The sequence below is a fragment of the Scophthalmus maximus genome, chromosome 12, assembly GCF_022379125.1.
Source record: "Scophthalmus maximus strain ysfricsl-2021 chromosome 12, ASM2237912v1, whole genome shotgun sequence".
In the NCBI taxonomy this organism is placed as follows: domain Eukaryota; kingdom Metazoa; phylum Chordata; class Actinopteri; order Pleuronectiformes; family Scophthalmidae; genus Scophthalmus; species Scophthalmus maximus.
The window spans coordinates 21,365,952-21,390,299 of NC_061526.1; the positions used below are offsets into that span (position 1 = coordinate 21,365,952).

At 46.3% G+C, this 24,348-nt stretch overlaps 1 protein-coding gene across 5 annotated transcripts in view; it reads right to left on the minus strand.

Moving 5' to 3' along the window:
* ptn (pleiotrophin) overlaps positions 1-23,915 on the minus strand; it is a 33,277-nt gene extending 9,362 nt beyond the window's left edge. Inside the window, exons 1-3 of one of the 5 annotated variants that reach the window (XM_035616652.2) lie at positions 23,775-23,915; positions 23,478-23,569; positions 22,725-22,859 (exon numbers count right to left, since the gene is read on the minus strand). The gene's annotated coding sequence lies outside the window, so the exon portion shown is untranslated. Of the gene's footprint in view, positions 1-1,279; positions 1,397-20,865; positions 21,010-22,724; positions 22,864-23,477; positions 23,570-23,774 lie in introns of those variants that run through there. The other 4 variants (XM_035616661.2, XM_035616644.2, XM_035616635.2 and 1 more) reach the window with 4 other exon arrangements.
* Positions 23,916-24,348: the final 433 nt, after the last annotated feature.

Sequence of the window (24,348 nt, forward strand, 5' to 3'; positions counted from 1 at the left end):
CGAGAGAGTGGAAGCGTCGCGATAAGGATCCTTTCTTTTCCCCAGAGAAGAAAGGGCGTCGCGGCCTTTTCAAAAAGATAAGAAAGCCTTTTCGCCCTCGGTGAGTCACAGGAGTGCAGGTGGGGGACAGGGTGGATGATCTCTGAATGAGTTTCTCCGCACGGTATGTTTAAAGACCTCGGGATTAAACTAAATTTCCCTTTTGACGCCAGGCGACAGGTTCCTTTTCGCTGTCCTGCGGTCACTAAACGAAACGGCGAAGCGCTCCTATTTCCGGCGCCTGTTAATGGACGAGTGTCGTTCAGCTGGCGGGATGTGCGTCGCCTGTTCCAACGCTTGGGGATTGAACAACCTAAAGGACGTCCACTTATGCTTTTCCATAAATGCATCCCCCCCGACCCCCTCTGTCTCTCTCTCTCTCTCGCTCTCTCTCTCTCTCTCTCTCTTACCATTATAAAAGAAGCTTTGAAAAATCAGTAGCAATAATAAATCACTGCCGTTTTTCGGGGCCAAACTCTCAGCCCCCCGGGCAACCTGACCACGAGTCAGTCTCTTTTATACCTGCTCCGTTCACTGTAAGTCCTTTTTTTCATTTTCAAGAGGAGGGGTTTTGTGTTTCTGGCTCTCTTAGAATCCCGTAATATTCCTGGACGTGTTTCCGTGCGCTTGCCAAAAGTCTGGTATCACACACACCGGCAGGTTGGTTCCAAAAACTCTGAAGTCCGAGATGGTTTAATTATTTAAAAAAAAAAAAAATCTGGCTTACAACAAACGGACAAAAATGAAAAGATTGGTGTGCAGGGAACACAAAAGAAAAAAGCCGAAACAGGACGACGAGACGGAACCGACGAGGAACAAAAGAGAAGTGACCTTATATATTTAGAGCAGGGGGATTGATGAATGAGGTGCAGATTGGGGAGCGCTCGGGACAAGAGGGAACATGCAGCCTAGTGGACGGACGGGCTGGAGCATTCAGGTGAACCAGGAAAGCGTAGGAGAAGTCAGAGGAACATCTGGTGTGTGAGAACAGGACGGCAGGTCCAGGGGGATGATGGGGAGACTTTACATTTTAGTTTTTATGTTCTCAATTTTTATAAATTTCCAGACGTGTCACAAATTCAGAATATAAAAGCCAATTCAATAATGGACCGTACAAACAACAACCCTGGGGAGAAAATACATTGTTTTTGTGTTCAATGATTTGAATGGAGGGTCCTCAGACAACAACAAGAACAAAAAACAAACTTAGTCAACCGTGGGAACACGGCGTACGACTTACGTCTAAGACGCGCGATGAGTTTTAGAGTCGGACTGGATTCCAGCTTCACCGCGAGTTGTCTGTCCCGCCGCCGACCGGTGGGTAGCGAGGAGCGGTCGGAAGCCTCCCGGCCGGCCGCTGAAGGGTCAGACGAATGTCTGGAGTCAAATATGATCGCAGTGAGCAACTGCTTTGTGACTGGGATGGACATAGGGAAAAGTAAAGTGCAGTTGCCTCCCCTTGGAGCCGTGATGGGGTCAGCAGCAAACCTCTCACTGGAGGGAGTAACTTTAGTTGGGACATCTTATCAAACCGACCATTTGCCTCATGGTATCAGACACATCAGTGGGTTCCTGGTGAGGGGAGAGGAGGAGGAGGAGGACGAGGAGGAGGAGGATGAGGAAGAGGAGGAGGAAGAAGAGGAGGAGGATGAGGAGTAGGAGGATGAAGGCCAATACTGGCCACAAATCAATGGACCCTCGTGGCTGTGTCGCACGCACACACACACACACACACACACACACACACACACACACACACACACACACACACACACACACACACACACACACACACACACACACACACACACACACACACACACACACACACACACACACACACACACACACACACACACACACACACACACACACACAGGACCCTCCACCAACATGCAAATCCCTCCTCCATCTCTCTTCTAGGTCTCATTAAGGACCGACGTAATCCCCGAGTACATAAGGAAGGGAATCTATTTCTACAGTCGGATGCTCCCGCCTGCGTCTAATACAGAGGCACGAGGTGACGGGAGTCGACGGTGCTGCAATAAGAGAGAAACCGGTTTAATGGATCGATTATGAGGTGAAAAGGGGGGGGGGGTCACTTGGGTTATTAGCTGTGTCTTGGCAGAGGTGGAGAGAAGAAAAGAAAAATAGATTTCCAACGTTACCGCTCTGAGGAGAATGGATTTCAGGTTTCTTTGAATCAAACAATTAACCTCTGATTTAAAAGAAACACAACCATTCTTTAATCAGAGAACTAAAAATACAGCACGTCGCTAAGCGGCGGCTCCTCTGCAGTCGTGTTAATGGCGAAGCACAAACATTTCCATAAGACACATGTACGCTTTTAATATCACTTAGCTGTACATGAATTATACATGTCTTTTAAAAACTCTGCCCCCTGGAGGCATATCGCAAATCAAAGACTTGCAAGTTTCCCCCCAAGTCAAGTCTTCTCCGGCTCTGTTTAGAGATAATGAGAGGGGTCTTGTTTGTTTGTTTGTTTTTCATCTAATTTATTAATTTTACTTATCATCTCCTGCCTGAGTGACTCTTAAGTTACACAACTCCTGGCGTCTGTTAATGATTGTTTCACATTTCGATTTTTTACTGTTTTTTTTTACAGTAAAAAGAGTTATTTACCGGTAAAGTACACACATAGTATAAGTTTGGTTATCATCATAGTAGTTGCTGTGATAAAGTAGCCACAGCTTAATATTTGGGTTATGGAATGGAATGATGATGCCTGGTGTTTTTTTTAACGATCAGGGCTCGTCATGTTTTCGTGCCCTGCACTTTGATTATGAAACACTTCATAATGACTCGCAGTATTCACGTAATATTCATGAACCCTCACGTTCATGTCCATCAAGCTGTTTGACCTTCCCGCTTTGAGCCAGATTCACAAATGCATACTGGAGCATGCACTGTTGGACTGCACTCTTAGCAATATGCAGAGGATAAGCGCACGCATCTATTTTCCCTTTTTGCTGCCCTCCAGTGGTAGAAGAAGTTATTACCTTGCTGAAGGTGTGACTGTAGCTGGGCACGATAACAAAACACGTGGCTGGACTCTCTGTAAGTCGTTGACGTTAAGAGGTTGCAGTATTTTAATATTTCAGTTTCATCTTGCTGCCTCGATCACAGCACGTCTGTCCTCGCTGTAGAATCGCCGACCTTTCGCTTGAATAAGTTCACATCGAATAAAGGCAAAAGAGAAAATGTCTTGACGATTACTTCTGTTCCCATCGAGTCATTTTCTAAAATATTCAAAAGCAAACGCTTTTATTCACAAATGTCCTTTTTCCCTCGGGTTCACTGTTTCGTTTACCGCCAGCTGTGGACGGAGAACAGAGCGGTGTGTGTCCTTGGGAAGAAAGTCGGGGGGCAGAGAAAATCCGGACGGCTCACCTCGACACCGAGCATATTGAAAGGAATTATTTAGGGTTCTTTTTCTGGCTCTGTTAGTTTCTGAGAGATTCCGGCGCAGATGAAATGAGAAGTGTATCGACTGGAGGACGGAGGGAGGGAGGGAGGGAGGGAGGCCTTTTGAAAAGAGACAGCAGGCAGGCAGGGGAGACGCCGGGCGTGGAAAGTCAAGCACCTATCACGGCGGAATGCCGCCACGAATAAAACTGTAGCTTGTGGAATGTAAAGCGTAAAATGGGCTGCGTCGAAAGGGTCACGAGCAGGAATATGGAGAACTGCGAGCCGAATGGCACGACGGACAGCGGAGGAAGTTCCCGCCGAGGGCAATAACACCTGCGGGCCAGATAACGACCGCCATTGAAAGGGACGGCGGGACGTCGTAATGGAGGCGCCATTTTCTCACGTGCTTAGGTGCCGATGATCAGAGGGAAGTGCCACACATTCTCTGACTTGTGTTTTTGCAAAAAGGTCAGACGGTGGGGGAGGGAGAGAGAGAGTGTGTGTGTGTGTGTGTGTGTGTGTGTGTGTGTGGAGAGTGTCCCCGCTATCTCTCATAACAGCCCCTGGAGGAGACCCCAGGGAGCCACGCTCCGGAACAAAGGCAGCATGATGCGTGGTACTGTGTGTGTGTGTGTGTTAGTGAGTGTGTGTGTGTGTTAGTGAGTGTGTGTGATGTGTGTGTGTCCTGTTTGAGGCCAAGTCTCGGGGAACAGCGCCGCTCGGTTTCGAGAACAGCGGTGCAAAGATGACGGGCTTGTTTAATGATAATAAAAAAAAACACACAATAATAAACGGATGACAAACAAAAAGCTTTGTAGGAGCGAAATCGAAGTCTTAAAATGTACACATGAATTCCTCCATTACACTGATCACATTACATCCACGACTCCACACAAGCCACTCCGCGCCCCCTCTGCCTCGTAGGACACGTATGAGGACATTATAAGCCCCCCCCCATGCTGTCACCGCTACAGTGTACTCCAGGAGTTATCAATTACCCATCCCCTTTATAAGGATTATAAAACTGCAATGCCACGAGTAAAGGCAGAGCAAAGAGCGCCCTTTGCCTCTCGTCTCTTTATCTCCATTCAGTCTGCTCATTGTAATATCTGAGCCATTTTTTTCACCTGAAAAAAATATATATTTAAAGGCCGCAGAAAGAGAGCCGGGGGGGGGGGACGCGAGAGGATTACATTTTCAACACCTCCGTGGAGACAGGTATTAAAAAAAGACAACATGTTTTTAATCACTGGCTCAAGGGGTAAACATTTCAAACAAATATTAAAGACTGTTCAAACTGAGGACGCGGACGCGATAACGCAGAAGTTTGGGAGATTGCTGGTATTAAATTAAAAGGGGGGGAATAAGGTTCGTGAAAGTTTTATCTCGAGTGGATTCAGTTGTTCCATCGTGTGGAAACGAACCACTGTTGCCAACTATTTAAACTTTCTGAAAAGTTATTTTGAACTTTTCCTTCGAGGGTGAGTCTTTTGCCGTGACAAAGTGAATTTGACCTTGAGGTTTGACCTCGAGTTTGACATGTTGTCAAGCTCCATCTTGTTTGTTTTTTTAAACCAGACGTAACCATATTTGGAGGAGCGGGGTGGGTGGGGCCTGACTGACAGCCCGTCCACCTCCACCTATGACCTGCACCCATTGGACGGTACTAGCTGTCAATAACACAAACTCCATGTCCCCAAACCCTACCGTGTTTTTATAGAATCTTTTACAAAAAGAAAGTCACCAAATAAAAAATTTGAAACAAGCGATTGAACCAGAAACTCCTGACCGACATTATAAATCAGGTCACAAGACGAATCATTTTCTCCGCGACTTTGAAACAGATAAGAAAATGTTTTCGCAACCAGTGAAGTCGCCCTCTGCTGTTCATCCCAGAGAATACAGGCTTCAGGCACTTCCGCATTGGCTACAAGGTTTCTGCGACGCCCCCCCTCCCGCCTCCTCTCCAAAAGGCCCCAACTTAGAGGTGTGTGTCCAATTTAATGGGCAACATTTATCTTATGTGTGTGTGGAACTCACTGAAAGCACCTTGAGCCACTTGTTCATTAAAGGATGCTGAACGAGGAGGCCCTTTGCACACAGCGTGGGCAGTTTCGTTCGCCTTTTGATTAAGCCGTCCTGCCCTCCTTTTTTTCTCTCTCTCTCGTTTGTCCTTCTCACCACTTCTTCTTCTTCTTCAGTGCATTTAGCCGAAAGACATGGAGAGAATTTGTATTTCTGTCCACTTGACGCATTCCTCTGTGCCTGTGTTAATTTCGCTTGTAAACAACACTGTGGAATTTCATTTTAATTCTTATAGGGTATAGGGGAAAGGCAGTGACAGCTTATTAAAAGAAAAGAAAAGAAAAATAAGCCCTGAAATCACAGTCTTCTGGAAATCGAGAATGCCCCTAATGTGCCGTGAACTACGGAGAATAATGCCGTGGCAGATATACGCCTGCCAATCATTGACACAACCCCCATGAATAATTCAGGAAAATATTACAGGAGAAATTGTATTTATACATGAAATTGAAAATGTTGATTTATAAAGTTAAACGTAATTGACAGCTTCTTTTAAGGGTTTATTTCAACCGCGTGAAAAACCTGCAATCTGCACATGATTAAGCAGTCAATAAGAAAGACGTGCATTGATTACTGATTTATTTTTCCCCCCTAGGTGTAAAAGTGATGATATTCCTCCTTCCTGGTAAGTTTAAACATGACTGCAAATAGTTTGCAGTCTCTTTCTCACAGCGGAGTAGGAAGCAATGTTGCTTATTTAAGTCAGTTCAGCAAAAAAAAAAATGTATTTCTATTTTCTGAAGAAAAACTGATGAATAACTGAGTGACTACCGTTCTACAACATTATTAATATGTTATTTCAGTGGATTTTGATCCAAAATATCATGAAACTTTTCAAATATCTCGAAATTTGGCAAAGCACTTCATGATCTAAAAAAAAGTTTTGCTGCCTAGTTACAATATTTAGTTTGGCAGTAACATTTGTTTTAGCTCCCACACACACACACACACACACACACACACACACACAAACACACACACACTGTTATTTGCTATGATCTTAAAAGTGTTATGGTGACACTGAATCCCGAAAAAGTGTTAAATATAATTCCAAACTATTCTATATTGTCTTTTTTAAAACATCAGACTTGTTACAGCCGAATTCCACATTTTGCTTTGGTGGATCCAGACATTTTTTCGTAATCTCAAAAATGCTTTAATTTGGTGTAATAACTGTTTGTTATTGTGCCCTCATGTCTCGCAATGTTCTTTTATCACCATCCAAATGATTTTAATCAACAGATTTGTGCAAGCAATTTTTTTAAAACTGGTATTATGACCTCAGTGTAGTATTTGTCACTATCCCTTATTATATTTTTTCCTGCTTTGCAGTGATCCAATCCCATTTGTCCACAACTACTTCACTTGTGACAGAAGTGTCCGGGGGAATAAGAACCTGATCCTGGAGCCCCCTGGTGGCCGGGCTTTACTCTGCGCCGACACATCCCTGGTTGTTCGGGGCTCTGGTGCTCATTTGAAAAACAGTGTAGGACCTCACACCCGGCACGGGGCTCCACATTGCGCGCACGCACGCACACGCACGCGCACACACACACACACAATTCCAGTCTGGGAGACGTACTGTAACCTACACACACACCAACATTTCCCCCACAGAGGTTTTTCTCTCACTCACCCTCCCGCCAAAGCAGGCGCGTCACGTGGCGAAGCCTGAGACGTAGCGCGACTGCGGTTACCTGTACTCCCACGACGAGTTTGGGACCTGGTTTAACACCAGACTCGCACTATTATTGTTTAACCTGTTTGGATTCCTTCCCGGGCAACCGACGTACCGTATCTGACTATCTGCAAGCAGAGAGCAACACGTCTGCTCCCAGGAGCCATACGCACGGGACGACAGAGAACGTGTTTATATGCAAATTTCACAGTTTATTATTTTGTCCGCATTTTGTACACGCACGCACGTGCTGCGAGGAGCTTTGTTTATTTCCCCCCGGTGCCGCCTGATGTATTTATCATAAATCCCCCTGGGTTTATGATAAATACATCAGGGTACAAATGTACACGCGTTTACGTGTGGCATAGTGAGTCTGGGTTTCATAAAATATATGAAACAGCAGCCGCAAAAAGCCGAAGTTGCACAGGAGGGCGTGACCCCTGCGCGAAGAGCTTGTTGAGAAAAACACTGGGGATGTATAACTGGGCCTTCAACGCAGCAATCGCAGGCGGAATGTGAAACCAACGCCGGATGTTTGTGTGACCCCTGTGAGCCAAGGAAAAGGTGTGAAGCGCACAAGGTCCGAGGATCGACGCCACTCTCCCACCTAATTTAATACCATGGAGCTTCAAGGTCAGCGGTTGGAAATGTACAAGTGCCGTGGATGCAGTACATGTGCTGATCCCTGCAGTCATACATTGCTTTCATGCATTCGATAGCATTTGTGTTTCCACTATCCTGAAGATGCCGCGCGACGGCCGCGGCACAAGATGCGAGCCGTCGACACGGGGGACGCACGCCCGACGAGACAGCGTCCATCCGTCCGACATCCGGAAGGCAGGTTTACAGTATCAGTGTCACACTCGCTGGAACAGATCCTGGAGAATAAGTACAGTACTTTCATGATACATATTCACCCACCGCATTTAAACCAGTGCTCTCCTCCCGAGCCCACGCGCTTATGAATCACCGGCGCTTTCGTTGTGCGTTTTTTTGTGTGCCGTCTTGAAATAGGGTGTCGCAGGTCTGCGTGGTGCCTGATGCGGAATAAAAGAGATACAGTGCGGCGCCTCTGTTTCGCCGAGGCACGGGCTGTCCTGTTGGTTTCCCCCTGCGGCCTCGGTGGTGGTGGAGACAAAGCTCATAGAGAAAAAGCCTCACAGAGGGAAAACGGCGGGTAAAAGTTCCCTCCAGGCCGAAGCTGCACCTCAGATCGGAGAGGAACACAGTCCAGCATCTACGAGACACACGTCACACGCCCTCGACTCTTAAAATAACAGTAATCGTTGGACTCTACAGGCGGCATTACCTCCATATATCCGTCCAATTTCAGGCTTGACTGCAGCCGAGCGAGTTCGGGGGCCATTTTTAATCACTGGCCTGCGTGATTCGGCGCAAGGCAATCATCGACGGTCATTTTTCCCCCCGCTATTTGTCTGCACAGGTCGGTGACCCCTTCGGTTTCGCACCGTGTGCGCGCCCTGAAAAACGCAGGGGGGCAGGTGTGGATGCACCGCTCATCGGCGAACACACAAACCCTCATGTTTGATTGATATTCACTCGGGTTCAAGTACAGCCCAGATGCCCGTCTGAAGCTGAAAGACGGTCCGACAGATTTGAGGCGAACTCGGAGCAGAGGGGGAAGTTATTTCTTCCCGGCGCTATTCGCAAAATCTGCGGACGAAATCATAGAGATGGTCGCTTCGTCATTAGAGCGAGATAATGGCAGATTTACGGCTCTTCAGATGAAATGGCCAGCGGTTGTAAAACAACAACTACGAATAAGTTTCTTAAATTGTTAATTGAAAATGTCCGGATCAAACTTTTCTTGAATTTCTGAAAAAAACAAAAAAAACCCACTTCTATTTAATGTGATGAGAAAAGTTCTCTCGAATCCAGCGAAGCCAAATTTACTTTCAAATTTAAAATTCTGAATTAAATATCGCTGCAGCCTTGTCCGACAAAAACTGTTGAATAAATCTTCCCTCGGGAATCGGCCCAAGCTCCTGAAGTGTCCTCTCCTCGGACATGGACGACACTTTTGATTAGAGTTTTTCTTTTTGTTCTATAATTCATATTTGGTTTCCATTTCTTAATTGCATCGAAACGGTTGTGCATTTTCTCTGTTTTGGAGTCTGTGAGGCACTGTAAACCTGGTTTTGAAAAGTGCCAAATAAAAAAAAGTTTATTATTCTTGTTGTCATCATTATTAAATGAGTGAATCTAAATATAACTCAGCAGTCACTCCTGAAAGCTGATAACACCGTTATCTTCCATCTCCTCCACTTTGGATGCCTGCTTCATTTCCTGTACAGCGGGAGGTGGCTGTTTGAAATAAGAAATCAGTGCTAAATGATGATTAGAATTTGCCAATTCTACTTCATGAAGGGTGAAGAAAAGAAAAGAAAAAAGCAGCTTTCTAATGAACTCAACCACAGAAAAATAATCAGGCTTATTCGGTGAAGTCAGATTTTTATTTTTATAATGTTTTGCCGGGGATTGGAAACAGGAGACGTTTTGTTTTTCAGGGCGATGTTGTTTTTTTCGTTTTGAGTCAGCTGTCAGCAGAGGGCTCTCATGATCTATCCACAGTGGCCGTGACCTCTCATCTGCATTCCGACGCCGTAACCGCATTCAATCACCCCCGCCCTCAACATCCTTTCATGGCAATATTGAACCGGGTGGTTTTCTCTTTTCCGCTCAAACAATAGGGGCCGATTGCCCTCACACTCGCCGTCAAAACCACCACGTTGTGTCTTTGTTTCCCATCCGCTCAATTCTCCCCTTCGGGCCTGAATAAAGTGGCATCCAACGGTTCGCTCTCTTCAGCGCGACCTCCGCGCGGAAAAGGTGATCGAGAGCCTTTATTTCCCCACTGCAGATGTCGCGCCGAGGGAACGACCCCCGTCAACCGGCCTCCGCAGGCTGAAGGAAAGGGACAGCGATGCTTTCGGAGGAGATACGACAGTGCATTAGTGATTCATTTTTAAAAGACACACTCCTTTGGCGCACTTTGGATCACTTTGGCACTCATCCCTGCCTAAATTGTTCAAATATGTAAGAAGTTGATGCAACAGAAAGCCACAAGGGCTCGTCGGGCCTGTTAAAGAAGCCCGGTCCGCGGCGGCACATCCAAATTCATTCAGTGAAACAGTTCGTAAAGACGTACACTTTGCATATGAGAACTTTACTCCACTTTACTCCGCAAAACGAAAAAAGGAAACGGAAGGTTTACAAGTCGTGTGTCACGACTGCACGCGCGTCGAGAGGGACGGATTATCACCAGACTCTTCGGTTCTGCCCTCAGGTTCTGCCCTCAAGGTCTAACCTCCCCCGAAAACCGCTTCCAATCAGCGAGCCCATTGTTTGCCTCCTACCTGGCGCCCGGAGTGTCCGGCAGACAAACAGCCAAACATTTCTGGCCGGAGCCGGTGAAGAGCGGAATCCGAGTGATTAAAAAAAGAGTTGATATTGAAGTTTTCTGGATTTGCCATGGGGGCCAGAAACTCAACTCACACAGGTTAATAATGTCCAACCATGTTGTTCCGTGTCTGTGTTCACAGCCTTTTATTCTCACTTACTGCTCAGGTCTCTCTTATCAGAGATAATCTGCAAGAGATACCTTTTTTTTTCAATTGTTTTTGCTTTAGCTTATTAAGGCACGAATGATATTTGTAGATTCGGCCTCTCGTGAAATTAGAAAGAATTCGGGCTAAAGTCGTTCTCCTTCGTTCATTTTCATGGTTTCTGCAACATAGGAGATAAGGAGGAGCCCCAATGAGAGGCAGAGGAGTTACACGAGCTAATTAAGACGAGAGGGGCTTCAACTAATTATCATGGCACTGTACAAATATTTTTGTACGTTCTTTGTGTCGTTAATATTTTGCGGTTAGAATATAATCGCCCGCTCGGCTCGCCTCTCTCCGTGCAGTCTGTGGGGAGAGCGGCACTGAAACCCTATTTTTTAACTTGTTTACTCCGGTTCGCAATGATAGTGTTGCTCAGGCCCCGCGCTGCCAGGCTCCACGCGACCCTCAATGAATCAAACACAGCTTGCGACGCACTACATCCCGCGACCCCGGTGACAGTCTTATTTCCAGCCATCGAGGAAGCAGGGATGGGGGGATGGGGGGATGGGGAGTTATTTACCGAGAGCGGTGGACGGAGGGAGATTGGACATCCCCGATCTGTCAAGGACATGACTTTTGGCCGAGGCAAATCCGTCACCCTTTATTGCATTGTCTTTGGGGCCATTTGGCACGGGGGAGATGGGATTGGAAGGCGAACGCGGTGCATTGCTTTCATCCAGCAACGTCCTCCACTGTCCCAAGTTTCCCGGACAGAGACAAAGTCCAATCTAAAGAAAAACCTGCAGAGTCCGTAAAAACGCTAAAGCGGTTTTCTCCACAAAGTCTGGCCCTGCTGATCTGGGACTAACAATCATTAAGAGCAGCCGGTGAAAAATTATGCATCGACTGGGCATCAGTCACTTAGGAGCTAAAATTTTGAAGGAAAAAAAGGAAGCAAAAAACTTAATCAGTCAGCTTTAAGACATCTCTGATACCAGCTGGCTGGAAGTTAATTGAACACCTGTTTTCCCAAAGAGTCCTCGCGAATCTCGCCTCAACGCCAAACTTAATAAACATGTGAATAACTTTGTATATGTGATGTCCTTGACTTGGAAGGGGGGGGGGGGGGGGGAGATAATAATTGGCATATAATTGGCATCCAGGTCCCAGGGGGTGACAGAACAGTGTGAGTGTTTTACGTGGAGAGCAGTCAAGGGAGAGAGGGGGGCATGTGCGGCAGCGCCGCGGAGACCCGCCGCCTGAGGTCCTCTGACGTCAGCCGGGGAGGCTGATGGGAATTCGATACACCGCATTCACAACCGCCTAATTTATTCCACAATAAAAAAATCGGCCGCGGCTTGTTTGTCTCCGGCTCCGTTGATGGCGGGCAAAAAAAAAAGTTCACCAGAGATTCCGGAGCTAAAGTGCTGAACGCCCCCTTGGGAACAGCCATTGATTCGAGACACAAATGACCGCTTTGCTGTGTTGTCTGACGAAGTGGCTGTTGAAGTCGGACATTTAGAGATCCAATAATCGAATAAGTCATGTACGCTAAAGAGAGAGAGGAAGTGTCTCTTTGCACCGCGAAGGATGCTGCGTGATAATAAAGAGAGAAAATGTTCTCGTTTCTTCACTCCTTTTAAAACACAAACCCATTTTCCAACCGAAAATCATTTGGTCCTGCCTCTCGCACACAGTCCACCTCGCAGATCCATCCCATCCGCCATCACCTTTCCTCTGCAATAAGCCATTTCCATCCATCAGGAAAAACAACCCAGCAGATTTTCCATGCTGTCATTGTCTACAACCATCTGCACAAAACACTGCTGGCCCCTCGGCTTTATTTACCAAATCATAACTGTGGAGATACTATATGTGACCCAATTTCCAAATAAATAAGGGAGCCCATTTTTGCTGCGCGGACAGATCCAATCATTCCAGTTCAAAATGAAAACACAACTCAGTGCCGCTGTGCGAAAAGCCAGTAGCTGTGTTCAGCTGCGGGGTGGGCATAGGGTTAAGAGGTGGAGGTGGGAGGGGCGGAAGTGTCTCTTGCCCGCGGTCACGGCCCCGGGCCACAAACACGACCTTTCAACTTGCCACTGAGCATTAGAACAGTCAAGGGGAGACGGCGGATCCTCGTGTACCAACGTCGCACAGTGTGGCGGGGCCGCCACCGCCGCCTCCTCCTCCTCCCACGCCATATTTCACTTCGATGTGTGTCACACAAGCCACACTGCAGTCAAAGTAGTTTCACCTTGGGTGACAGGAGCATCCAACTGACACACAGTTCACTTGATAAATCAACTTCGGAGCCGTGGGTCCCTGCGGAGCAGACACGGTCTGAAAAAAGGGAAAGTACCATTGTGTGTTTAGCTTTACTGGCACTGATTTGTGACGGCTACTGCAAAACATCGCAAGAGCTGTGTCCCAATTCAGGGCCCACCATCCTTTACGGAGGGTTGGAATTCAAGACCGATTGCATCACAGCGGCGCGAATCGGCTGGATCCTTCCCGGCCCAACCCATCTCAGGTTTCATTGGGCGTCAGTGACAAACTTGCTTGTACTGTTTGTCAACTGACAGTGGCGAGGGCGGAACACCGTGGGGACGGTAAATAGGAAAATCTGCCGTAGACCAATCTGCTACTCGACCGACGAAGGCGTAGACCACGCTCTCCGAAGGAGACACCCCCTGAATTTGGTGGACAACATGACAAACATACAACAAATCCTCTATTATTTGTATCATTGACTTGAATCTAGCACATAGCAACAAAGCAGTCCGATACTTTGGAGTAAAAAAATTGGGGCAAGTCACTATGAAGTACAGTGAAGGTAAATTGTCCACTGTACAGAGGGTTCATTTCCCAGGGTGGTGCAATTCTTTTGCCCCCGACTGGCAGTGTTGGCAGGTGGATTGCTGGTGAGGGATCATGTCTGAACACCCTCTTGTCCTTCTGGCTGGTCCTGCCAACAGCCTCCTTATGCCAAGAGTAAGAGCCCCCCCCCGCAAAAAAAGAAAGAAAATGCAGTGTAGGAGGAAAATTGTCCATTCAGAATAAGGCAGAGTTCTGACTTTCTCTATATCCCCCACTGACGATGTGTAAAGGTCACTCTGGTGCATAATTGAACTTTCAAGGTACAATTGGTTGGAGGAGCAAACTTGAAAGGGGACTTGTTAGGATGCCGCCCCGGGGACTTATACTTGGTCAAGTGGGGAACAGTGACACTGTAACGTCTAGTCCCTGGGTTTTGTCATGTTTATTTTCTAGCCACCACTGTCTCTCGTTCCAGATCTCCACTTCCTGTCTTTTCTTTGGTTTCCTGCACTGATTACCTGACCCGCCTGGATGAGTTTAACCTGTCATTATCTGCTCCCCTTTGTGTATTTAGTATGTGTGCCCCCCTCAGTCTCTGCCAAGTTCCTCTCTTCAGTTCTCTGTGAGTTTCCCCCAGTTATTCCCCGTGTTAACTCTGTGTATTGACACAGTTTCGTTTATTGAGCTTTGCCTTCAACCTGCGCGATTAGGACTCCTGCTCTTCTGTGTACACTGTTTGATTGAAAACTCTTGCCTCTGCATTTGAGTCCTCGTCTGTGTCGAGAAAATGGAACCAATGCAGAAGAATTTCTAGTGGTGGGAACTTCAAATACACCTTGTGGTTACAATACGTGCCCGCTTCTTTTGAATTTACCTCATGGCCAACCCAATTTTGCATGACTCCATCTCATCACAAAGATGTTCGATCATAATTGAGAAACAGCAGTGATGTGTCTTAATGTACAAGTTTCTTATGCTCCATTAATCATATAAGATTGATGTCCTCGTGTTTTTTACATGAAGGTATCTGATGCATTAGGCAACACTTTAAAGGAAACTTGGATGAAAGACTGTGTCAATGGCTCTTTAGGTTCCGTAGTTTATAGGTGTGTGCGCCAGCTGAGTACAAGTGCCTCCTTCTTGGAGCGTTGGGGTCTTTCTTTGATAAACTGTTGGGAAGGGGACTGTGGAAGTGGTGTGAAGACATCTCAAGGGTGCAGAGGCGCCTCTTGAACCAGACAATACATCAGGTTGTTGGGCGCTTAAATCCAAAACCCTCGGGGACTTAACAATATGAATTCACATTGTGTTTTTCGTGTTCCGTCTCCCAGGACGCCGCCTTGTGCAGCGTTGTCCGCGTCTTGGACCGAACAGCGTGTGAGATGTTGCTTTAGTAACCCCACTAACAACTCTAAACTCCAGCGGAGGCCGAGGGCAAAGTCCACCGCCCTGGCCCCGGTGTTTATGGTCAGACGGAATGTGAACCCCCGGGTGAGAAAAAAGGGGGCAAGTTATAATGAGGCTTCCCCCCTCGGCTGGTTGTTTATTTGGACGGACCGGCTGTCTCGCAGCACAAGCTGTGGATGGAATACTAATGGATACGACTAATGATTCTCTCACGCCTCTCTCCCTCCTCTCCAGATTCCTTCCCACTAAGATTCCACTTCTTCCTTTGCCTCTGTGTGGATGAAACTTTCATCTCGCCAGTCAAGGATTCAAAATGCATAATTCATTTTACAACTGACATGAGGGCATGATGACATGGACACATCTCAGAGAATTCGGGGCAAATAACAAGCGCCTGAAAGAAAGATTTCTTCCTTGGGGCTTTAAACACACCCTTACTGATCCTGGTCTCTAATCACTTATTGGTGGGTGGACATAAAACCATCTTTGGTGTTTGCAACTACAGAGTGGGCCCTAATCTAATCCTCTCCACACCCTTTATAGGTGTTTAATTTTCCAAATTATGCTTTTTCAGTAATCTCTTGCCTTGACGGAGGAACAGGAGATGCAGGAACTCTTCAGTTGGACCAGATTAGAACCTGCAGAGATTTAACCAAGGATTAGACGCCCCCTTTCGCATAAGGGGGCTGTATAAACTGTTTAACATTATTTTGGTATTAAGTATTGAAGATTTGGCCCTTTAAGCAGCCTGGTAACCATCGTTTGGCCAATTAAAATGAGCCGTTAAGAGGTGTTCTAAGAGTGTAGTGTTGAAGACACTTGATCTCATTTCATCGTGTGATCACTGCACTTCAAACATGACTAGATAGCACAATGAACAACACAAGCCTTTTCTAATCAGTGGAGTTACATCGGTGCAACAATACCGTTAGCAATCGAATAAGCAATGTGATTAGAATAGCGACGCTAAGTGGCCGATGGGGGTTCCGCAGCGATGCTCACCCCTCGTTTTAACCTTCCCTTCAGAATCGGCAGCAACAACACATCAGATCCTTGCATCCCTGGGAGTACGAGCAACCTGCAACAAAACTTTTTTTGTTCCTTTTAAATCCGACAGTGTTTTTGCCTCGCAAGGATCAAAAATCACCCCTTAGAAATTATTATTATATTGTTAATAACTCTTATTGGCCAGGTGGAATCCGCTGCCGGCTACAAAGCAGGCGGCTCTGAATAAAATGAGGTTGCATTGATTGCGCCAATAGATTACAGCATTTAGATGGGAGCTTTGGCAGCCTATTGGCTACGTTACTTAATAGTCCCCTCAGGGTTTACATCTAACAAGGGTCCGCATTGGGGAGAAAGTTTTTCCAAGTCGATAACTTAGCTCACTTTTATTACTCCTGCGGCAGTAATCACCGGGCGAACGAGTCAAAGAAGAATGAGCAGATGTTCATTAGTCAAAAAAAAACAAGACAACATTTATATTGGCTAATGCTCATAAGCAGACAGAGATCTTTTCTCTGTATGGTTTGTTTGAACAACTCTCCTCTTTGCCTGACTTTCTAGCTTATTCTCTCTCCCTCTCCGACGAAAGTCATCCCTCAGTTCATTAGAGGAATACAAACACTACCCTCTCCCTTGTGCTTCACACACACACACACACACACACACACACACACACACACACACACACACACACACACACACACACACACACACACACACACACACACACACACACACACACACACACACACACACACACACACACACACACACACACACACACACACACACACACACTAGAGGAAGGGGAGCACCCTTGGGGACCTGTATTCCCCCGTATGACATTTGCTAAAGATACACAACTGCCGTCTCTCTGTGCAAAGTTTCTATCATACACTACTGCACAACCTATTTAGTGGCAGCTAAGCAAATGTGCCAATGTTTTAGTTCCTGATATCACATGTCATGGACACATAAAACTGCTCTATATTTTTCTCAGCGTAACGCGAAGGGAGTTGCTTATAGGAGCAAAACCCACAGGGGGTTATTACCCAACCCTACAGTTCCTCCCAGGTCTTATGGTGATAGAAAAATGACATTAAGCACAAATGTTGGTCTCCTATAAGTCTTACTGTCACCATGTTAAATGACGACTCCATTTACGGCGCAAAGGAACTGCATTGCCCATTGCGTATCCAAAACAAGGGAGAGAATAGGGTTCTCCCGGTATCCCAGTATTTCAATCTCAGTGACTGGATATGGCAGACGATGGAACAGCCGAATCAACAAAAGCAACTCCAACTTCACAAGAAAAAAGAGCTCTGAGGACAAGTACCTGCGTCTTTATCGGCGTCTTGCTACAGCAACGTCTTTACGACAGTAAAAAAACAACAATACCACCTGCAACCACTAGGGGTACGAAAGTTGACCGTTGCCTATTTAGCTTCAAGAGGTGATAATGCGCTCATGTTGTGTTAAGCCCACTTCAGACGTTACATTATCGTTTTCATTAGTGGAGATTAAGCAGAAGTTAATTTAAAATGCTGGCGGCAACAACGCAAGTTTGACAAAAACAAATGAAAAATGAATGTGCACCGTGATGGAGAGCACCCATTTCAAGATGCAAGTACTATTCATTTCTCATAATGAATGACACAAACCATAGAAGTAGAAACAATTTCCAAAACGTATCGATACGGTTTGCAAAATGCTCCGTTGTGATGTGAAGGGAATTTTTCGTAAATGAGGTGGAAAACTTGCCTAAGAAACTCAATCATACACATCCAATTAATCGTCTTACATTACCGAATGTTTGCTTTCTCGGTAGAACTCCAAGTTCCAGCCTCATGACCTTTGGCCTCTTGTCACCTACGCCGGCGGGCCCGCGGACGGTCCCAGCGCATCTGTGCACGTGTGTGTGAGTGTGTGTGGGACGGCCGTGTGACCGAGTGGGACACTAATGAGCTGACTGATTACTGCGGAACGCCTCGGGTTTTCGCTAGCTCTCTGAGGATCAAACATCAGATCGAGTCAACAGCGGAGCGGAGAGACACGAGGGCCACGATTAGATATTTGTTTTTCCACTGGAAATCTGTTCGAATTTGAGGAAAGAGGAAGAACTTTGCACTTTATTTTTTTCATCTTTACAGTATTTACACTGCAAAGCCGGATGGTGATCAAAAAACACGCATTGTCACTTGTGCAGGGAGAACAAACCCTGACTTGTGTATTCGAAAATCCCTCACAAAGGGTATTAGCAGTGGGCTCCCTCGCACAATGGGGGCCAACGCCACACAAGAGGAACATTCTCTGATCACCAGCTTAGTGTTTTTTCCCCCCCCCGGACAGCTTTGATTGTCTCGCCCATGCCTGTAATGAGATGGCTGCTTCCTTGACGTCTCCATGAGAACTTATGTGCATTTCCACACATGGCTATTAACCCAAGAGCCTCGCGGGAGCTGGTCCCGCTGCACTCACTGCTCACCGCCTCAGGTGAATAAAAGAAATTAAAAAAAAAATAGGTGGAGATTTCAGGGGCAGGCTCAGGCAATGTGACTGTACGTGCGTCACAACTAATTTTTAGATTGGCGATAGATGGATAGATATAATTAAAACCTTCTAGACTAAGAAAACACATTGAAATCGTATTAAACACGTATGTAAAAACAAGGAATCCTAAATGGAAAGATAGTACAGACAGTACTAAATTTAAGTGTCGATCATGATGATCAGGAAGACTGTAGACAGGCTGACAACTTCACAGGATCAATACTTAAACTGAATACCCCCCCCCAAAATAATTAGGGTAATACCCGGAAATATGCATATGCATACAACTATGGCAAGAAAGAGAGGTCAAATTTGTCAGTCTGCAAAAGTCTGACAATGTACTTTTCATTGGATTGTACCAGTTGGCCGTTGAAAAGAGCTTTATAGTCTCCAAGTGTACGATAATAGGGAAAGGTTAAACAAAAAATACCATCAAGTTGCATTCTGGGAGAGGTAGGACCCGGTGTTTTTTTGGAGCTGCTTTACAACCTGGATCACCCTTGAACGGGTCCCATCTTTAGGTGTTTTTTTTCCAGCTCTGAAATCCGGCAGATTCCGCGCGCTGATGTTTTTCGGGAGCTGGACGTAATGAAGGATGTCGCCTTGACAGGCCTCTCTCCTGGCATCCCTCCCCTCCTCTTTTCTTCCACTCCTCTCTTTTATCCCGTCCTCCCTTCCCTGGGGAGGCCCTCTGGACCCCATCGCGGGCTCATTCTGTTCATCCCACATGTGAGGGGTCAGCGCGTACCCCGCGAGAATAAACCAGCCACTCAATGTGAGGATCTTTGTGTCTATCCCCCCCTAAACCTCTTTCTCCCCTTTTCTCCCCTCACTTACTTGTGCCCTATAGATGAGAATTGGCTCCATTCACGGCGCTTCCCTCCCCCCCAGAGTGGACTTCTCAGGGCCCTAACAGCGCAATTCTATGCCTTATTGCTCCGGCTCCTCTGCGGAGAACATTCTCGTCAAGGCATTTGTGGAGACACAGAGGGGAAATGAACTGGCTTTTGTGCTTGGTCTTGACATATAGGCACGGATCACGTGGTGGCGTCTGCGGGGCAAGTGTTTGACAAGAGGAAAGGGCAGAATGTGTAAAAAGTGGCCGTCATGGAAGCAAAATGCCAAGGGTCTGCAGAAATGAAGTGGCGTTATGAGTCGGGCCCTCGGCTGGCCGTCCTCCAGCCTAATCCGCATTGTGTTCCGACTTCCTGCGGGACCATTGCTGTTTTTTTTCTCAAGCTCATCTCCACCTCATGTTTAATCTCCCCCAGCGCTTTCATTAGGACCACACCATGTGTTGGTTCTAAAGAAATGAAGCGGACACCTCATTTCGAGCAAGAATGAGCCGGGGGGGGGGGAGCTTTTGTCCGTGGCAAGGAATGCCCATAACACAAGAGGGGAACACTGTTTGGTCTGACTCGGGTTGCTACACCGGGGATGGAGAAAGCCATGGCAACGGAAGCAGAAGGCCTGACGGACCACATAGCGCCGATACAATACGGCCGCCCGGGGGTTTGTCATTCCAGTCAGGCCTGACCCAAATGACTACATCCTGGGAAAAAAAAGGTGGCCCACTCCAACCAGCGCACACATGCACAGACATAGTTAATCGGGCTATATGTGGCTGATAGCGATAACAAACAAAGCGTATAGATGTTTGAAGTCTAATCACGGAGGGACAAAAAAAAAAAAACAGGCTCCCTTCGTGATTAAACGCCACAGTCCACAGCCTCGGGGCCGTGGGATTGTTGGGACTTTACAATTGTTTACCCAAAATGTCTACAAGCCACTTTCCCATCTGCGCTTGTAATTCTCAAGCATTGCAAGCTTTAATAAGTCTTTTGTGTTTTTCATATGTTTATTATCTCCCATCAACAGCCTCGGGGGTGGAAGAGCCACAAAGAGGCGATTAGGACCATGTCAACAGAAGCCTTTTCACTTTTTACCGTTTCACATTTAACCAAAAGGCAAAAGTGGCTTGAAAAATTGGCGAGTGCAAAAACAATGTGTGTAATCAAAATGAAAATTTAAGTTTCACTTATTTTCACCCAAAGTTTTCTTGTCGGGAGGAACTCGAACACGAGTGGGATTGACATTGGCGGTTCTTGAAACACACGCCAAAAAAATAAATGGCCTTCGTGTCCGTGTAGCATCCATTTCTCCCCCCGGCAGACGGTTCAAACTCCACAAAATTTTCTCCCTGTGACCACCTTATGATCCCATAACACCTTCCCCAACCTACAAAACAAGACATGCATCAGTACGAGTGCAAAATCCACTTACTTTAGTTTCGGAGGTCTGGTAGTTGTGTGTGAGAGCTCAAAGAAGTAAGTTCTCTAGACTCTTTTCATCTGCACCTCTGCCCCGCTGCCCTGCCTCTTCAGTGCTATTTCTCTTTGTGGGCTGAGCATGCGATAGCCGTGTAGTGTTTGTGTGTGTGTGTGTGTGTGTGTGTGTGTGTGTGTGTGTGTGTGTGTGTGCGTGTGTGCGTAGCACGGGGTGAGGGGAGGGTGGGTGGGTGTTGTTGAACGCCGGGTTTCCTGACTCGTGATCAGGAGCTCATTACCCCCAAGGTCACTCCAGGGACGCCCCTTGCCTGGTACTCTCCGAGACACCAGAGAGAGGGATGTGAGATAGAGGGGATGAGGGGAGGGAGCCGGTTTGAGATCCAAAGTGCCCGGGAGATCCGTGGGGACGGGGGGGGCGACAAACGGAAATACATAAAAACAAAGACAGGGATGCGTGGCAGAGAGAGAGAGCGGGGGGGGAGACAACCGTACGGGCAGGAGAGAGAGTCGAACCAGACGAGGGTTATATAAATGATCGTGTTTGATCCGTGGAAAAGGGAGTGCAGCCACCGCGATCAATAAAATATTGACGGACACCAGCCGGACTCAGGGTTTGTTTTCCAGCTTTTTTTTCACGTGGGCCAGCGTTGGGGGGACTGAAAAAAAGAAAACATTTACTGTGTCATGTGAACGACATCTGATTAAATAATGTCCGAAAATCATTCGCCTACCTTCATTAATTCACTTCATTTTCTTATTTTTTTACTTGTGGTACTTGTGTACTCACAATGACATTACAATGCTTTATTCCAGTACTTTAATGGCCATTTATTAAGTTTGAGGATCAACAATCCTAGTTCAAAATTCGTACATTGATGGTCAATCTTCTCAAGTCTCTCTGAACGATTGCCCATGAAAAGACATGACACTTATTCTTTAAAAAGAACCATGAAAGTGAGAAAGTTGACAATAGGTTTGCCGAGTCGGTACCTATTTTTTGTTTCTCTGATGCAACAAGTCTGTCTCAAGGAAAAGAAAAAGAAAGAAATCATCTTTTCACTGCAACGTCTTACGGTTTGAAACAAGTTCAAGTCGAGTTCAGAAAAGACTCAAGCGCCTTTTTCTCCTCGCAACTGAAAGGCTCGTTTTGAAAGTCAATAAAGAAAGGGAAAAAAATAGCGTTGAGCAATCGGCCCCGGCAAGCAAAAAAATAATGTATTAGTTATGAATGGAGCCTTCGGGCTGTTTGGTCATCTGCCCCAGAAAGGTACAGCACGTCAAACTGAGGTATGGAATACTAGAAATGAAGGCATTGATTTTGAGGAGATGAACTAAATCGAGAGACGTCAACAACGGCCGTGACGTTTTCAGAAGTCGGCCTGTGAAGGTCCTTCTGGTCCAGATGTTTTCTGATGGTTGGGGGATTTTCAGCATCGGCCCCCAGTGATGGCCAGTAATCAGCATGACTCATACCCCCCCCCCCCTTCTGATAACGATATATATACCACTCCTCCACTGCCGTCTCATATTCAACTCATTAATAATACAGTTCATCCATTTGCACACCCCCCCCCCTCCCCCTAAGTGTGCGATACGCTTTACTGCCTTCCACCAGGAGCTTCTCCAATGACATCATTTCCCCTCATTTGATTAAACGGGATTCGACAAACTATTGGAACAAAAAGAAAAAAGTAAAGACGAAGCAGCATCTCCGATTGGCCCGCTCCCAAAGAGTTTCTGCACAGCGGATATATACAAAAGGAGTTTGAGCGAAATTGGAATCTTTTCAAGAGCGCCCCTGGTTATTTTCCACTCCCTTCATCGCGAGCCCGAGCGGTAAAAAGCCCCACTAGCCTTGTTGGTGGAGTGTACGTCCAGTGGCAGCAGCAGCGACTGGGCCCGCGTCTGCGGCGAGAGTCTGATGAAACCAAATGAAATCACCCCCATCGATGTCAGTCGCGGCGGCTCTGAACCTCCATCCCCGTCGCTCTGTCTCAAGAACACAGATGAGAGTCACACCTTTATTATTATTTTTTTTCTTAAAGGAAGTATTCAATTTGTGCAACGTGTCGCGAGGGGAAATGGGAAATGGAATTTATGGCCGTGAGGAAATTAGAGAAAAATTGCTCCGTCTCAGCCACTCGAATCAGTCAAGATGTGGATGTATAAGATAATCACACAGACATATATGGTCCTCTACAGGACGCCCCTGTAATATCATATTCCAGAGTTGGGTGGACAGATGTGCACTTTCCTCAGTCATCAGTCAATTTCAGTCTCATCACATGAGGACAAAAATGCAGGAACAGAATGTCTCTGACAGTGTAACTCACAGGATGTACCCGGCATGTACCGAGTCATATCAGGCAAAACACACACACACACACACACACAGTGAACATCTGTGGGGCCATGACCCCCCATTAGGGAAACTGTATCCAGATGTTTGTCGCGCACCAAATAAAAACGAGTCAAGCGACGTTTATTTATCCCGACCTTAATCACGAGACCGTCTATTCAAACACCCTCGATTTTTATTTCGATAAAAACTTGTTTGCACAAGCAGTAAAATATAAAGGCACGTGCAAGGTCAATTTTGGTACTCACAAAATCCGGTAACATTCCAAGGTGCGCGGGTGCAGTTCTCCACCGTGGTCCAAGAGGAGCTTTTCCCAGTCCTCTCACAGTCAAAACAAGTCCTGAATCACATAAATCAGCTAAGCAACAAGTCCACTTAGCAGAAGCGTGTCTTAACCAATCACTGCAAAGCTATCAACACGGAAAGCAAAGCTATTGACAATGATGCTAGGCTAACGGCTAGTCGCGATTAGCAATACACTCCGTTTTTTTTGCAATACAACATTTAGCCGCAGTATATAAACATACACACGAACTGGCATTTACCTCTCGGAGATGATAACAGTCCAAACCCCTTCGGATAACTGGTCGTCAACCACGGAGTTATGAACATTAACGCTTTCCTTCGGTAGCTCTGTACACTCGACGGTGATTGGCTTCTTCTCCGTCTGGACCCAGCAGCTACGACTAAGCCCCGCCCCTCTACCTGATAATGGAATTGGGTTGGCTGTTTGTTTTAGGATCTTCAAATTAAAATAAAGGAAACCCAAGATTGACAACTGAGGTGGTGAAACAAGTTAGGCTGTAATGGTAAATACAGGTGCAGGCTCAGGTGCATATCAACCAAACTATGTTACTTTACATGAACTCCAACCTTTGACTTATGAACTGTAAAGATTAGAATTCTTTTTTTTTTAACCCTTTCCAGGTACATTTTTAACCTTATTTATATCAATGTATTTTTAACCATAATTATAAAATTTTAACCTCACTATTTACATGCTGATGTGTCCACATCAATTTTTTATATCTAAAAGTCTACATGTATTTTAGCCAGGGCTACACGGACCCAGCCGACGCAGAGCACCATTAGGATTTATTTTTTAGTCATTTTTTAGGC